Below are 15,910 nucleotides of genomic sequence, written 5' to 3' on the forward strand. Positions count from 1 at the left end.
CGACAGAGGATGAGATGGATGGATGGCATCAATGACTCAATGGACGAGAGTCTGAGTGAACTCTGGGAGTTTGTGATGGACAGGGAGGCCTGGCGTGCTGCGATTCATGGGATTGCAAAGAGTCGGACACGACTGAGCGACTGAACTGAACTGAACTGAACTGAATGGTCAAATTTAATTTAAATGACCATTATATCTACTACTGTGGGCAGGAATCCCTTAGAAGAAATGGAGTAGCCCTCAAAGTCACCAAGAGGCCTAATGCAGTACATGGGTGCGATCTGAAAAACGACAGAATGACCTTGGTTCATCTTCAAGGCAAACCATGCAACATCACAGTAATCCAAGTCTATGCCCCAACCACTAATGCCAAAGAAGCTGAAGTTGACCGGTTCTATGCAGACCTACAAGACCTTCAGGAACTAACACCAAAAAAAGATGCCCTTTTCATAATAGGGGTTCGAATGCAAAAGTAGAGAGTCAAGAGATACCTGGAGTAACAGGCAAGTTTGGCCTTGGAGTACAAAATGAAGCAGGGCAAAGGCTAACCAAGAAAACAAACCGGTCATAGAGAACACCCTCTTCCAACAACACAAGAGACGACTGTACACGTGAACATCACCAGATGATCAAAACCGAAATCAGATTGATTATATTCTTTGCAGCCAAAGGAGGAGACGCTCTATACAGTTAGCAAAAAAAAACCAGGAGCTGACTGTGGCTCAGATCATGAGCTCCTTATTGCCAAATTCAGGCTTAAATTGAAGAAAGGGAAAACCACCAGATCATTCAGGTATCATCTAAATCAAATCCCTTATGATTATACAGTGGAAGTGATGAGTAGATTCAGGTGATTAGGTCTGGGGACAGAATGTCTGAAAAACTATGAATGGAGGTTCGTAACGTTGTACAGGAGGCAGTGACCAAAACCATCCCCACCCCCCCAAAATAAGTGCAAGAACGCAAAATGATTGTCTGGGTAGACATTACAGATAGCTGAGAAACTAAGAGAAGCAAAAGGCAAAGGAGAAAAGGAAAGATGCACCCATATGAATACAAAGTTTCAAAAACTAGCAAGGAGAGATAAGAAAGCCTTCATAAGTGAACAATGTAGAGAAATAGAGGGAAACAATAGGATGGGAAAGACTAGTGATCTCTTCAAGGAAATTGGAGATACCAAGGAAGAATTTCATGCAAAGATGCACACAGTAAAGAACAGAAATGGCAAAGACCTAACAGAAGCAGAAGATATTAAGAAGAAGTGGCAAGAATACACAAAAGAACTATCCAAAAAAGGTCTTAATGACCTAGATAGCTACGATGGTGTGGTCACTCACCTAGAGGCAGACATCCTGGAGTGTGAAGTCAAGTGGGCCTTAGGAAGCACCACTATGAACAAAGCTAGTGGAGGTCATGGAATGCCAGCTGAACTATTCCAAATCCTAAAACATGATGCTGTTAGAGTGCTGTACTTGATATGCCAGCAAATATAGAAAACTCAGCAGTGGCCACAAGACCAAAAAAGGTCAGTTTTCATTCCAATCCCAAAGAAGGGCAATACCAAAGAATGTTCAAACTACCGCACAGTTGTGCTCATTTCACACTCTAGCAGGGTAATGCTCAAAATTCTTCAAGCTAGGTTTCAACAGTGAACCAAGGACTTATACATGTACAAGTTGGATTTAGAAAAGGCAGAGGAACCAGAGTCAAATTGCCAACATCCGTTGGATCATAGAAAAATAAGAGAATTCCAGAAAAACATCTACTTCTGCTTCATTGACTATGTGAAAGCCTTTGACTTGTGTGGATCACAACAAACTGGAAAATTCTTAAGGAGGTGGGAATACCAGACCACCTTACCTGCCTCCTGAAAAATCTATATGCAGGTCAAGAAGCAACATTTAGAGCCAGACATGGAACAATGGACTGGTTCCAAATCGGGAAAGGAGTACGTCAAGGCTGTATATTGTCACCCTGCTTATTTAACTTATATGCAGAGTACATCATGTGAAATGTCAGGCTGGATGAAGCACAAGCTGGAATCAAGATTGCCGGGAGAAATATCAACAACCTCAGACATGCAGATACCATCCTAATGGCAGAAAGTGAAGAGGAACTAAAGAGCCTCTTGATGAAGGTGAAAGAGGAGAGTGAGAAAGCTGGCTTAAAACTCAACATTCAAAAAACTAAGATCATGGCACCCGGTGCCGTCACTTCATGGCAAATAAATGGGGAAAAGTGGAAGCAGTGACAGATTTTCTTGGGCTCCAGAATCACTGTGGACGGCGACTATAGCCATGGATTTAAAAGATGTTTGCTACTTGGAGGAGAAGTTATGATAAAGCTAGACAGTGTATTAAAAAGTAGAGACATCGCTTTGCCAACAAAGTTTCATATAAGTAAACCTATGGTTTTTCCAGTAGTCGTGTACAGATGTGAGAGTTGGACCATAAAGAAGGCTGAGTGCTGAAGAACTGCTTCTTTCAAATTGTGGTGCTGGAGAAGACTCTTGAGAGTCCCTTGGACTGCAAGGAGATAAAACCAGTCAATCCTAAAGGAAATCAATCCTGAATATTCACCAGAAGAACTGGTGCTAACGCTGAAGCTCCAATACTTTGGCCACCTGATGTGAAGAGCCAATTCATTGGAAAAGCCCTGATTAGGGGAGAGATTGAGGGCAGGAGGAGAAGGGGATAACAGAGGATGAGATGGTTAATGGCATCACTGATTCAATGAAGAAACTCCAGGAGATGGTGGAGGACAGGGAAGCCTGGTGTGCTGCAGTGCCTGGGGTCTCAAAGAGTCAGACACGACTTAGCGACTGAACAACAGCAACAATAATTAGTGATGCTAAGGTTCTTGTCTTGTGTTTGTTGGCCATCTGCGTGTCTTCTTTGGAGAGACCTTTATTGATGTCTCCTGCCCATTTTTTGATTGTGTTGTTTTTTTGATATTGAGCTGAATGAGTTGTGTGTGCTTTTAATTCTCACTTTTTGAATGACTGATGATGTTAAGAATCAACTTTAGTGAAGTGTCTGTTCAGTTGTTTATTTCTTAGTTGGATTGTTTGGGTTATTATTATTCGGTTGTAAGTGTTCTCTATATGTTCTGAACATGAGTTCATTGTCAGAGATCTGTTTTACAAATACTCTTTACCAGGCTATTTACAAATACTCCTTACCAGGCTTTTGCTTGGCTTTTAACTTTCTTCAAATTGTCTTTTGAAGAGTAATGTTTTCATATTTGATTAAGTTCACATTATCAATTTTTAAAAATAATGTGCATTTATTGTGGTTAAAATCTCTTTCCCAGCAATTGTTTGTTGTATGTAGAAATACTTTTGGCTTTGTATCTGGCCATCTTGCTAATCTCACAGAGTAGTTCTAATATCTTTTTTGTGTATAAATTCCTTAGAAATTTTTACATAGGTGACTATGCCATCTGTGTGTAGGGATAGTTTTACTTCTTTCTTCACAATCAGTGTGATTCTTGTTTTGTTTTCTTGCTTTACTATGCTATCTAGAACCTCCATTACAGTGCTGGATAGAAGTGGTAAGAGTGAGCATCCTTACCTTGTTCTCTGTATTGCAGGCAAACATTGAATTCCTCCCTACTAAATGTAACTTGGTGTTAAGCCATTGGGTTTTACTTAGATATATTTTATCAGGTTAAGGAAGTTCTTATCTGGGACTTCCCTGGTGGTCCAGTATTTACGACTCTGCAACTCCACGGCAGTGACCATGGGTTTGATCCATGGTCTTGCATGTCACACCATTTGGCCAAAAAAAAAAAAAAAAAAGAAGAAGAAGAAAGTTCCTTTCTGTTCTTAGTTTACTGAGATTTATTAGGAATGAAAGCTGAAATTAAAAAAAATTTTTTTGCGTCTACTGAGATGACCATGTATATATACATGATCGTTTATATATATGTATATATATTTTAGTTTGTCAATGTGCTGAATCACAATGATTTTCAAATGTCAAACCAATCTCATATTGCTGCTGCTGTTGTTCAGTGGCTAAGTTGTGTCTGATTCTTTGCAACCCTATGGACTGCAGCATGCCAGGCTTCCCTGTCCATCACCAATTCCGAAAGACTGCTCAAACTCATGTCCACTGAGTCAGTGATGCCATCCAACCATCTCATCCTCTGTCGTCCCCTCCTCCTCCTGCCCCCAATCCCTCCCAGCATCAGAGTCTTTTCCAATGAGTCAGCTCATCGCATCAGGTGGCCAAAGTACTGGAGTTTCAGCTTCAGCACCAGTCCTTCCAATGAACACTCAGGGCTGATCTCCTTTAGGATGGACTGGTTGGATCTCCTTGCAGTCCAAGAGACTCTCAAGAGTATTCTCCAACACCACAGTTCAAAAGCATCAATTCTTCAGCACTTAGCTTTCTTCACAGTCCAACTCTCACATCCATACATGACCACTGGAAAAGCCATAGCCTTGACTAGACGGACCTTTGTTGGCAAGGTAATATCTCTGCTTTTGAATATGCTATCTAGGTTGGTCATAACTTTCCTTCCAAGGAGTAAGCATCTTTTAATTTCATGGCTGCAATCATCATCTGCAGTAATTTTGGAGCCCCCAAAAATAAAGTCTGACACTGTTTCCACTGTTTCCCCATCTATTTCCCATGAAGTGATGGGACCAGATGCTATGATCTTAGTTTTCTGAATGTTGGGCTTTAAGCGTACTTTTTCACTCTCCTCTTTCACTTTCTTTAAGAGGCTCTTTAGTTCCTCTTCACTTTCTGCCATAAGGGTGGGTGTCATCTGCATATACAAGGTTATTGATATTTCTCCTGGAAATCTTGATTCCAGCTTGTGCTTCTTCCAGCCTGGCGTTTCTCATGATGTACTCTGCATAGAAGTTAAATAAGCAGGGTGACAATATACAGCCTTGACGTACTCCTTTTCCTATTTGGAACCAGTCTGTTGTTCCATGTCCAGTTCTAACTGTTGCTTCCTGAGCTGCATATAGGTTTCTCAAGAGGCAGGTCAGGTGGTCTGGTATTCCCATCTCTTTCAGAATTTTCCACAGTTTATTGTGATCCACATAGTCAAAGGCTTTGGCATAGTCAATAAAGCAGAAATAGATGTTTTTCTGGAACTCTCTTGCTTTTTTGATGATCCAGCAGATGTTGGCAATTTGATCTCTGGTTCCTCTGCCTTTTCTAAAACCAGCTTGAACATCTGAAAGTTCATGGTTCACATACTGCTGAAGCCTGGCTTGGAGAATTTTGAGCATTACTTTACTAGCGTGTGAGATGAGTGCAATTGTGCAGTAGTTTGAGCACTCTTTGGCATTGCCTTTTTTTGGGATTGGAATGAAAACTGACCTTTTCCAGTCCTGTGGCCACTGCTGAGTTTTCCAAATTTGCTGCCATATTGAGTGCAGCACTTTCACAGCAGCATCTTCCAGGATTTGAAATAGCTCAACTGGAATTCCATCACCTCCACTAGCTTTGTTCGTAGTGATGCTTTCTAAGGCCCACTTGACTTCACATTCCAGGATGTCTGGCTCTAGGTCAGTGATCACGCCATTGTGATTATCTGGGTCGTGAAGATCATTTTTGTACAGTTCTTCTATGTATTCTTGCCACCTCTTCTTAATATCTTATGCTTCTGTTAGGTCCATACCATTTCTGTCCTTTATCGAGCCCATCTTCGCATGAAATGTTCCCTTGGTATCTCTAATTTTCTTAAAGAGATCTCTAGTCCTTCCCATTCTGTTGTTTTCCTCTGTTTCTTTGCATTGATCGCTGAGGAAGGCTTTTTTATCTCTCCTTGCTATTCTTTGGAACTCTGCATTCAGATGTTTATATCTTTCCTTTTCCCCTTTGCTTTTCACTTCTCTTTTTTTCACAGCTACTTGTAAGGCCTCCGCAGACAGCCATTTTGCTTTTTGCATTTCTTTTCCACGGGGATGGTCTTGATTCCTATCTCCTGTACAATGTCATGAACCTCTGTCCATAGTTCATCAGGCACTCTCTCTATCAGATCTAGGCCCTTAAATCTATTTCTCACTTCCACTGTATAATCATAAGGGATTTGATTTAGGTCATACCTGAATGGTCTAGTGGTTTTCCCTACTTTCTTCAATTTCAGTCTGAATTTGGCAATAAAGAGTTCATGATTTGAGCCACAGTCAGCTCCTGGTCTTGTTTTTGCTGACTATATAGAGCTTCTCCATCTTTGGCTGCAAAGAATATAATCAACCTGATTTCGGTGTTGACCATCTGGTGATGTCCATGTGTAGGGTCTTCTCTTGTGTTGTTGGAAGAGGGTGTTTGCTATGACCAGTGCGTTCTCTTGGCAAGACTCTATGAGCCTTTGCCCTGCTTCTTTCTGTACTCCAAGGCTAAATTTGCCTGTTACTCCAGGTGTTTCTTGACTTCCTACTTTTGCATTCCAGTCCCCTATAATGAAAAGGACATATTTTTTTGGTGTTAGTTCTAAAAGGTCTTGTAGGTCTTCATAGAACCTTCAACTTCAGCTTCTTCAGTGTTACTGGTTGGGGCATAGACTTGGATTACCATGATATTGAATGATTTCCCTTGGAAATGAACAGAGATCATTCTGTCGTTTTTGAGATTGCATCCAAGTACTGCATTTCGGACTCTTCTGTTGACCATGATGGCTACTCCATTTCTTCTAACGGATTCCTACCTGCAGTAGTAGATATAGTAGATATCTGAGTTAAATTCACCCATTCCAGTCCATTTTAGTTCGCTGATTCCTAGAATGTTGACGTTCACTCTTGCCATCTCCTGTTTGACCACTTCCAATTTGCCTTGATTCATGGGCCTAACATTCCAGGTTCCTATGCAATATTGCTCTTTACAGCATCAGATCTTGCTTCTATCACCAGTCACATCCACAATTGGGTATTGTTTTTGCTTTGGCTCCATCCCTTCATTCTTTCTGGAGTTATTTCTCCACTGATCTCCAGTAGCATATTGGGCCCCTACTGACCTGGGGAGTTCCTCTTTCAGTATCCTATCATTTTGCCTTTTCATACTGTTCATGCGGTTCTCAAGGCAAGAATACCGAAGTGATTTGCCATTCCCCTCTCCAGTGGACCACGTTCTGTCAGACCTCTCCACCATGACCCGTCCGTCTTGGGTGGCCCCACATGGGCCTAGTTTCATTGAGTTAGACAAGGCTGTGGTCCATGTGATCAGATTGACTAGTTTTCTGTGATTATGGTTTCAGTGTGTCGGCCCCTTGATGCCCTCTTGCAACACCTATCATTTTACTTGGGTTTCTCTTACCTTGGACGTGGGGTATCTCTTCCCAGCTGCTCCAGCAAAGTGCAGCCGTTGCTCCTTACCTTGGACGAGGTCGCCCCTCTTGACCTTGAACGTGGAGTAGCTCCTCTCGGCCCTTCCATGCCCGTGCAGCCCCAGTGAAGCAGAAGTAGATGTTTTTCTGGAATTCTCTTATTTTCCTGTGTTCCAGCGGATGTTGGCAATTTGATCTCTGGTCCCTCTGCCTTTTCTAAATCCAGCTTGAACATCTGAAAGTTCTCGGTTCACATTCTATTGAAGCCTCACTTGGAGAATTTTGAGCGTTTCTTTTCTAGTATGTGAAATGAGTGCAAAGTGTAGTAGTTTGGTAGTTTGAACCTTCTTTGGCATTGCCTTTGTTTGGGACTGGAATGAAAACTGACCTTTTCTGGTCCTGTGGCCACTGCTGAGTTTTCCGTAGTTGCTGGCATATTGAATACAGCACTCTTAACAGCATCATGTTTTAGGATTTGGAATAGTTCAGCTGGCATTCCATGACCTCCACTAGCTTTGTTCATAGTGGTGCTTCCTGAGGCCCACTTGACTCCACACTCCAGGATGTCTGACTCTAGGTGAGTGATCACACCATGGTGGTTATCTGGGTCATTATGATCATTTTTTTTATAGTTCTTTTGTGTATTCTTGCCACCTCTTCTTAATATCTTCTGCTTATGTTAGGTCTTTGCTATTTCTGTCCTTTATTGTGCCCATCTGAAGAGATCGCTGGTCTTTCCCATTCTATTGTTTTCCTCTATTTCATTGCATTGTTCACTTATGAAGGCTTTCTTATCTCTCCTTGCTATTCTTAGGAACTCTGCAGTCAGATGGATATAGCTTTCCTTTTCTCCTTTGCCTTTTGCTTCTTTTCTTTTCTCAGCTATTTGTAAGGCCTCCTCAGACAGCCATTTTGCCTTTTTGTACATTTTTTCTTGGGTTGGTTTTGATCACCGCCTCCTGTCTAAGGTCATGAACCTCTATCCGTAGTTCTTCAGGCACTCTGTCTACCAGATCTAATCCCTTGAATTTATTTGTCACTTCCACTGTATAATCGTGGGCTTCCCTTGTGGCTCAGGTGGTAAAGAATCTGCCTGCAATGTGGGAGACCAGAGTTTTATCCCTGGGTCAGGAAGATCCCCTAGAAAAGGGAATGGCAACCCAGTCCAGGATTCTTGCCTGGAGAATTCCATGGACAGAAGAACCGTATGGGCTACAGTCCATGTGGTCTCACAGAGTCAGAGATGACTGAGCAACTAAGACTTTGACTTTTGACTGTATAATCATGAGGGATTTGATTTAGGTCAAACCTTAATGGCTTAGTTTAGGTACATAAACATTAAGATTGTTCTCAAGATGAATTCTTGAGGAATTAAGGTCTTTATCACTATGAAACTACTCTCTTTATTCCTGGTAATATTCTTTCCTCTTAAATCTGCTTTGTGTGTTACTAGTACAGGCACTCCAGCTTTCTTTTGAGGTGTTAATACAGTATCTCTCTCTACATATGTTACTGTTAATGTACCTGTGCTGCATACTTAGAGTGGGTTTCTTGTACAGACCATACGATCGAGTCTTGCTTGTTCATCTTATCTGACAATCTCTGCTTTTTAAATGGTGAGTGTAGACCATTTGTATTTAGGATGATTATTATGGTTAGGTTTAAATTGATGATCTTAATGCTGATTTTCTATTTGGCCCATCTGTTCTTAGATTCTTTTTCCTATTTTCTTTCCTTCTTTTCTGATTAATGAGTAATATTTATTTTACCCTCTTTTAGCTTCGCAGCCGAGCTTCTTTGGTAGTATATGTGTTGCTGTGGTTTAGAACTTCCCACTTTATCACACTCTGCCTTCAAATAACATTATATTACATCATGGATAATATAAAATCTACCATGATTCACTTCCATTCCCTGCCCCCATTCTGGACTTCAGACGATTTCTTCGTACATTTCATTTCTGCATATACTATAAGCTCCACAGTTCATTTTTTCCCTTTAAACAGTAAAGCAGTTTGTAAAGAGATTTTTAAAAATTAGAAGAGAAGCCATTTATATTTACCTACATAACAGCCATTTCTGGTTCTCGTCACTCCTTTTTGTAGGCCCGGATTCCTTCTGCTATCGTTTTTCTTCTGCCTGAAGGACTCCCTTTAACATTTTGAGCTGTTCTGCTGGTGATGGGTTCCTTCTGATTTTGATGGTCCAAAAAAGTCTATCTGTCCTACAGATTTGAAAGAAAATGTCACTGGGTATGAAATTTAAGGTGGTCAGCTTTCATTCTTACGATAAAGCTGTTGCACCATGATCTTCTGGCATGGATTGTTCCCAGCAAGAAGTCTGCTGTTACTCTTATCTTTTGTTCTCTGTACATAATTTGTCTTTTCATTCTACTTTTATAGGTTTTCAGCAATTTGATTATGATATGGCCTGGTGTAGTTTTCTTTACCTGCTTGGGATTCAATGAGATTCCTTGTTTTTTTTTTTTCTCCCTGCTTGGGGGGATCATTGAGGTTTTTGGTTCTGTAGATTTATACTTTTCATCAAATTTAGAAAAATTTTGGTCATTATTTCTTCAATTATTTTTTTCTGTCCCCTTTCCCTTTCCCCCCGTGACACCAATTACACATATGTTGATGTTGTCCCCATTTATTTTTTCCCCCATTCTCTTCTCTATGTTTAATTTTGGATAGTTTTTATTGCCACGGCTTCCAGTTCACTAATCTTTCCTTTTGAAGTGTTTAATCTGCTGTTAAATCCCACCTAGTGTATTTTTTCTGCCTAGTGTATTTTTTCTGTCTTGTATATAGAATGTTTTTTTTTTTTGTTTGGTTTGAGAACAACTTTTTTTTTAATATTCATTTCCCTTATGGTTTATCATGGGATACTGAATATAGTTCCCTGTGCTATACATTAGGCCCTTGTTGTTTATCCATTCTGAATGTAACAGTTTGCATCTACCAATCCCATACTCCCAATCCATCCCTCTCCCTCGCCCTCACCCTCTTGGCAGCCACGAGTCTCTTCTCTGTCTATGAGGCTGTTTCTGTTTCTGTAGATAGGTTCATTTGTGACATATTTTAGATTCTACATATAAGTTATTTCTTTTTTTTTTTTAATTTATGTCTCAGGAAACTCAAGCAGGGGCTCTGTATCAACCTAGAGGGGTGGGGTAGGGAGGGAGATGGGAGGGAGATTCAAGAGGAATTGGATATATGTATACCTATGGCTGATTCATGTTGAGGTTTGACAGAAGACAGCAAAATTCTGTGAGGCAATTATCCTTCTATTAAAATGAATAAATTATAAGTGCTGTCTTATGGTGTTTGTCTTTCTCTTTCTGACTTCGGTTGGTATGATCATCTCTAGTTGCATGCATGTTGCTGCAAATGGCATTATTTCATTCTCTTTGTGGCTGAGCACTGCTCCTTTGCATATCTGCGCCACATCTTCTTTATCCATTCGTTTGTTTATGGACATTTGGGTTGTCTTCCTGTTTTGACTCTTGTGAGTAGTGCTGCTATGAACACAGGGGTGCATGCATTTTTTTGAAGTATGGATTTGTCAGATATATGCCCAGGAGCGAGACTGCAGGATCATATGGTAGTTTTACTTTTCGTTTTCTGAGGAGCCTGCATACTGTCTTTCACAGTGGCTGCACCAACTTCCATTCCCACCAACAAGGACGCGTCCCTGCTCTCCACCGCCTCCAGCATTGGCTGTTTGTGGATGTCCTGATGATGGCCATTTTGATGAGTAGGAGGTGGGACCTCACGGTGGTTTTGATCTGCCTTTCTCCAATAATTAGTGCTGTTGAGCATCTTTTCATGTTGCACACTGTATTTTTAACTCTAAAAGTTCAATCTGGGCCTTCAAAAATATGTTCTGTTTCCTTCACTTTCAAGCTTGTGATTTCCTCTACCTCCTTTCATCTATCTTATCATCTGTTTCCCTCATTCTATCATCTGGTCATATATGGATTCATTTGTATTGATTTGTCTTCTTATGGATCCTGTTTTCCTCCATCTTTATATTCCTGGTAATTTTTGATTAGGTGTCAGGCATTGTAATTTCACTTTGTTAGATGCTAGAGTTTTTCATATTTCTTTAAATGTTCTTGGCTTTGTTCTGATATGCAATTAAGTTACTTGGGGACAATTTGATTCTTTTGAGATTTACTTTATAGGTAGATCCAGATCAGCCTTTGAAAGTGAAGTGAAAGTTGCTCAGTTGTGTCTGACTCTTTGTGACCCGATGGACTATGCACTCCATGGAATTCTCCAGGCCAGAATACTGGAGTGCGTAGCCTTTCTCTTCTTCAGGGGATCTTCCCAACCCAGGGACTGAACCCAAGTCTCTCACATTGCAGGCGGATTCTTTACCAGCTGAGCCACAAGGGAAGCCCAACAACTGGTGTGGGTAACTTATCCCTTTTCCAGGAGATCTTCCTGACCCAGGAATTGAACAAGGGTCTCCTACATTGCAGGCGGATTCTTTTAAGATCAACCTTTAGTCCAGGGCTCAGAGAAGGCAATGACACCCCACTCCAGTACTCTTGCCTGGAAAATCCCATGGATGGAGGAGCCTGGTGGGCTGCAGTCCATGGGGTCGCTAAGAGTCAGATACGACTGAGCAACTTCACTTTCACCTTTCACTTTCATGCATTGGAGAAGGAAATGGCAACCCACTCCAGTGTTCTTGCCTGGAGAATCCCAGGGACGGGGGCGCCTGGTGGGCTGCCGTCTATGGGGTCACACAGAGTCGGACACGACTGAAGTGACTTAGCAGCAGTTAGTCTAGGGCTAATTTGACCTCACTGTAAAGGCAATACTCTTGTGAGGACTCTACTTATGCCCTATTGTGATGAAGTTTTTCCACTTGGGCTGATGGGAAGGTGAACCATTCTTATCCCTGTACACGTCCAGGGGATTGTTCTGCCTCTTCCATTCTGGTTGCTCTTTCTTCAGCCTTGCTGATTTCCTCACACTCAGTACTTAGCTAAAGACTGGAGGAGAGCCCTCTGCAAATCACTGAAGCTCTTTATCTCTGTGCAGCTCTCTCCTCTGTTGTTCCACACCATGAATTAGAGATGTCTGGGATGCTCTGATCTCTATGTACCAACTGAGAGACACCACTGGACTCTGATTAGGTTTCCCTTTTCCGGATGTGGCCTGAAAGCTCTCTCTGGGGGGCATTCATCATGCTCACCTCATTTGATTGCCTTCTGTCAGAGCTCCCTGTCCTGGGATGCATTTTATCCAGTATCTGAAAACCATAGTTTCGTGTGTGTGTGTGTCTGTGTGTGTGTGTGTGTGTGCATGTATGTAGTTTAAGACTGGAGGGTAAATTTGTTGCTTCATTTTGGCTGGAAATGGAGGTGTTTAGTATGACTTCTCAGAAGGCAGACAGACAACTGGGCAAAGTCTCCCTTTGCAGTTTCCTTATGACCAACCTAGACAGCATATTGAAAAGCAGAGACAGTACTTTGCCAACAAAGGTCCGTCTAGTCAAGGCCATGGTTTTTCCAGTGGTCATGTATGGATGTGAGAGTTGGACTGTGAAGAAGGCTGAGTGCCGAAGAATTGATGCTTTTGAACTGTGGTGTTGGAGAAGACTCTTGAGAGTCCCTTGGACTGCAAGGAGATCCAACCAATCCATTCTGAAGGAGATCAGCCCTGGGATTTCTTTGGAAGGAATGATGCTAAAGCTGAAACTCCAGTACTTTGGCCACCTCATGCGAAGAGTTGACTCATTGGAAAAGACTCTGATGCTGGGAGGGATTGGGGGCAGGAGGAGAAGGGAACGACAGAGGATGAGATGGCTGGATGGCATCACTGACTCGATGGATGTGAGTCAGAGTGAACTCCGGGAGTTTGTGATGGACAGGGAGGCCTGGCGTGCTGCGATTCATGGGGTCGCAAAGAGTCAGACACGACCGAGTGACTGAACTGAACTGATCCTCTTTCCTATTATCTGGGATTAAGACATGATGGCTGGAGCTCCAGGAGCTTTCTTAGACCAGGAGGTGACTTACAGGATGGAAGCTACCTGCTAAGGATGTAGGGAAAGAGAGATGGATGGAAGGAGCCTAGGGCCCAGTCACAGCAGCTCTGCACAACTTCTCAATTTCTGTTATTTGAGAAAATAAATCCTTGTGTTTAATCCTGCATTATTTAGTGCTTTCTGCTTTGCAGCCAAGCCTAATTAAACCCTCTCATCCCAGCCCATCCCCATTTTCCTCTTAAACGTCCAGCCAAAGAGTGCCCAGAGGACGTGGCTCCACAGTGAGGAGTGATGAGGCTGGTGTCATGCCGCGTCACCCGTCGTTCCATCTAGCCTGGATCTGGGCTTCCCTCCCACCCTCTACAGCCGGCCCAAGGGTGGCCTGTGCTCCGGGCTCTGCTTCCTAACCCCGCTTGTGTTCCTCGGATCCGCCCCAGCCGCGGCCCCTCACTCCAGGGCCCCACTCACCTTACAAGGTGCAGTGGTGAGGATGGTGTGGCCACGTTGCGGTGGGGAGGGTGGGCCAGTGGTGCACTGGCAGAGTGGGGCGGGCGGCGTGTGGCAGAGCTAGGAGAGTTTGGTGATTTGGTGGCACAGGCAGGGGGCGGAGGTAGTGGAGGCCATGTGCATGCTGCAGTGCACGGACGTGGCTTCGGTGCGGACGGTCTGACCTCATTTCTGCTTCCACCTCCTGCTGACTGTGGTCCGCTCGCAAGGGTGACGGATGCTGGCTGGAGTTGTCTGCCCACACCCTTCTACTCACTCCCTTCCCGCCCTTCCTCCTTACCAAGGAAAGCTTGATTTGCTCTGGTCACCTGGCTTCCTGGACGTGACCTCCAAGCCAATCACAGCAGCGCCATTGCCCCCATCAGCAGTGGTCTGGGAAGCTCACTGGGGCAGGCCAAGGAGACCAGGGTAGAGTGTGCAAGGCTCCGTGGGGACCTGTATAAGAGGCACGTGGCACAGACAGCACGTCTTTTCCCTGAAGATGTGCTGTGTTTGTGAGTGACAGGGGGAACCAAGGACCATCTCACCAGGCCGACACACCAAGGCTGAGAGAACTGATGTGTGGAGGAGTCTGGGTCCCAGGGATGCTGCTAAGGTGATGCTTTCTTGGGTGACCATCTTCCTGGGGCAGAGGCAGTTGCATCCGGCAGGTCATTGTCCCTGGCTGAGAAGTGGGGGTTAGAGTCACCACTTGCCATGTGGTCACGAGGAGCCAGGGGCCCATGGTGGGGCCCCCCCGGGTGCGGTGTGTACCTCCGAAGTGCTTGTGTCCCTGGCAAGAAACGCCTGAGTCTTGGCTGGTCCCCACCCCACCTGGGGGCTCACAGAGGACTTCACATTATCTGTTATGTTTCCACATTCTGCGTTAAAAGAGAGAGAAGAGTTGAAACAATTGGCACAAAATGCCGGTGATTGTCACTTCTGTGCGGCGGGTGCACAGCTGTGCACTCTTTGTTCTGTGTACTTTTCTGAAAGGAAATCGGAGGCAGCGAGAACGGCCCTTCCTGCCTCCCCGGAGCCGGTCGGCAGGCCCACGGTCAGGGCACGGAGTGGCCGCGGCTCCGCTCGCACCGGGGGCGCTGCCAGCTCACGCTTCTCTCTGCAGCCCTCCACACTTGGAGCCGAGGAGTAGATGGTGGCTCTGCGGCCGCCGGGCCACTCTCCAACCCGCCCCTGATCCCGGCCACCGTGCCTGGGGCCACACGGCCTTCCCGCAGCTCCCGGGCAAGGCCAGGCGAGGCCTGCTGAGGACTGAGAACCGGGGAGGTCCTGGTAGGGGGCGCGGGGAGACCAGGTCCAGGCAGGGGAGGTTGGCTGTCTGCTCTGCTCCCCCACCTGCAGCTTTCTAATCACAGCTGTGTATACGTGTGTCCGGGGCAGGAGACACAATATAAAAAGAAAAAACCCCGTGGAACTGGGCATCCGCTTCACTGCTTGGGGTTCAAAGGATGCCCTCAGTGGCTTCCCGAAGAGCAGCTCTCAGATCCAGACATGTTCATGCTGGCAGGAAGCCCCAGCAGGTCCGCTGGCTCCAGTCACCCTCCTGTCCTCTTGGGATCTTCTGCATGTCTTGCTGCCCCAACCAGGTGCCCGGGGTCCCCATCACTCCTGGGTGCCCAGGTCCATGGGGTTAAGCAGAGCATGACTTTAAAGAGGGGCTGTGTTGATGGCAGTGGGGCAGGGGATGGGACATACAGCTTGAGCGGGAACAGGTTTGGGGAGGACCAGGCTATTCGAGATGGGCTCTGGGGGGCTCGGAGCCAGGTTCAGACCTCTGTCCGGCTCAGAGCATCTGGGTGACCTTGGGTCAGTCCCAGTGCCGCTCAGCCTTGGGTTTATTACCCCTGTGTCAAATGGGTCTAATATTGACAACTCGGGGGTTAGTTACAGGTTTGTAACATGTCTACCCTGGTGCCTGTCTTGCCCAGTACCTGCCATCCCCTTCTGTCTTCTGTGGGGGGCGTGGGCCACCCGGTTCTAAGCACCAAGCCGCGAACAGGCCCTGCCCTCTGACTGGGGACATTTACTTGTTTCTGTTTGACCGTGTCGGGGGCCTCCTGGCCACCAGGTCATCCACACGCCGAGCGAGGCTCCGGCCACCTTGGGAACGGGA

The sequence above is a fragment of the Bos indicus genome, chromosome 21 (assembly GCF_029378745.1).
Source record: "Bos indicus isolate NIAB-ARS_2022 breed Sahiwal x Tharparkar chromosome 21, NIAB-ARS_B.indTharparkar_mat_pri_1.0, whole genome shotgun sequence".
Classification (NCBI taxonomy): domain Eukaryota; kingdom Metazoa; phylum Chordata; class Mammalia; order Artiodactyla; family Bovidae; genus Bos; species Bos indicus.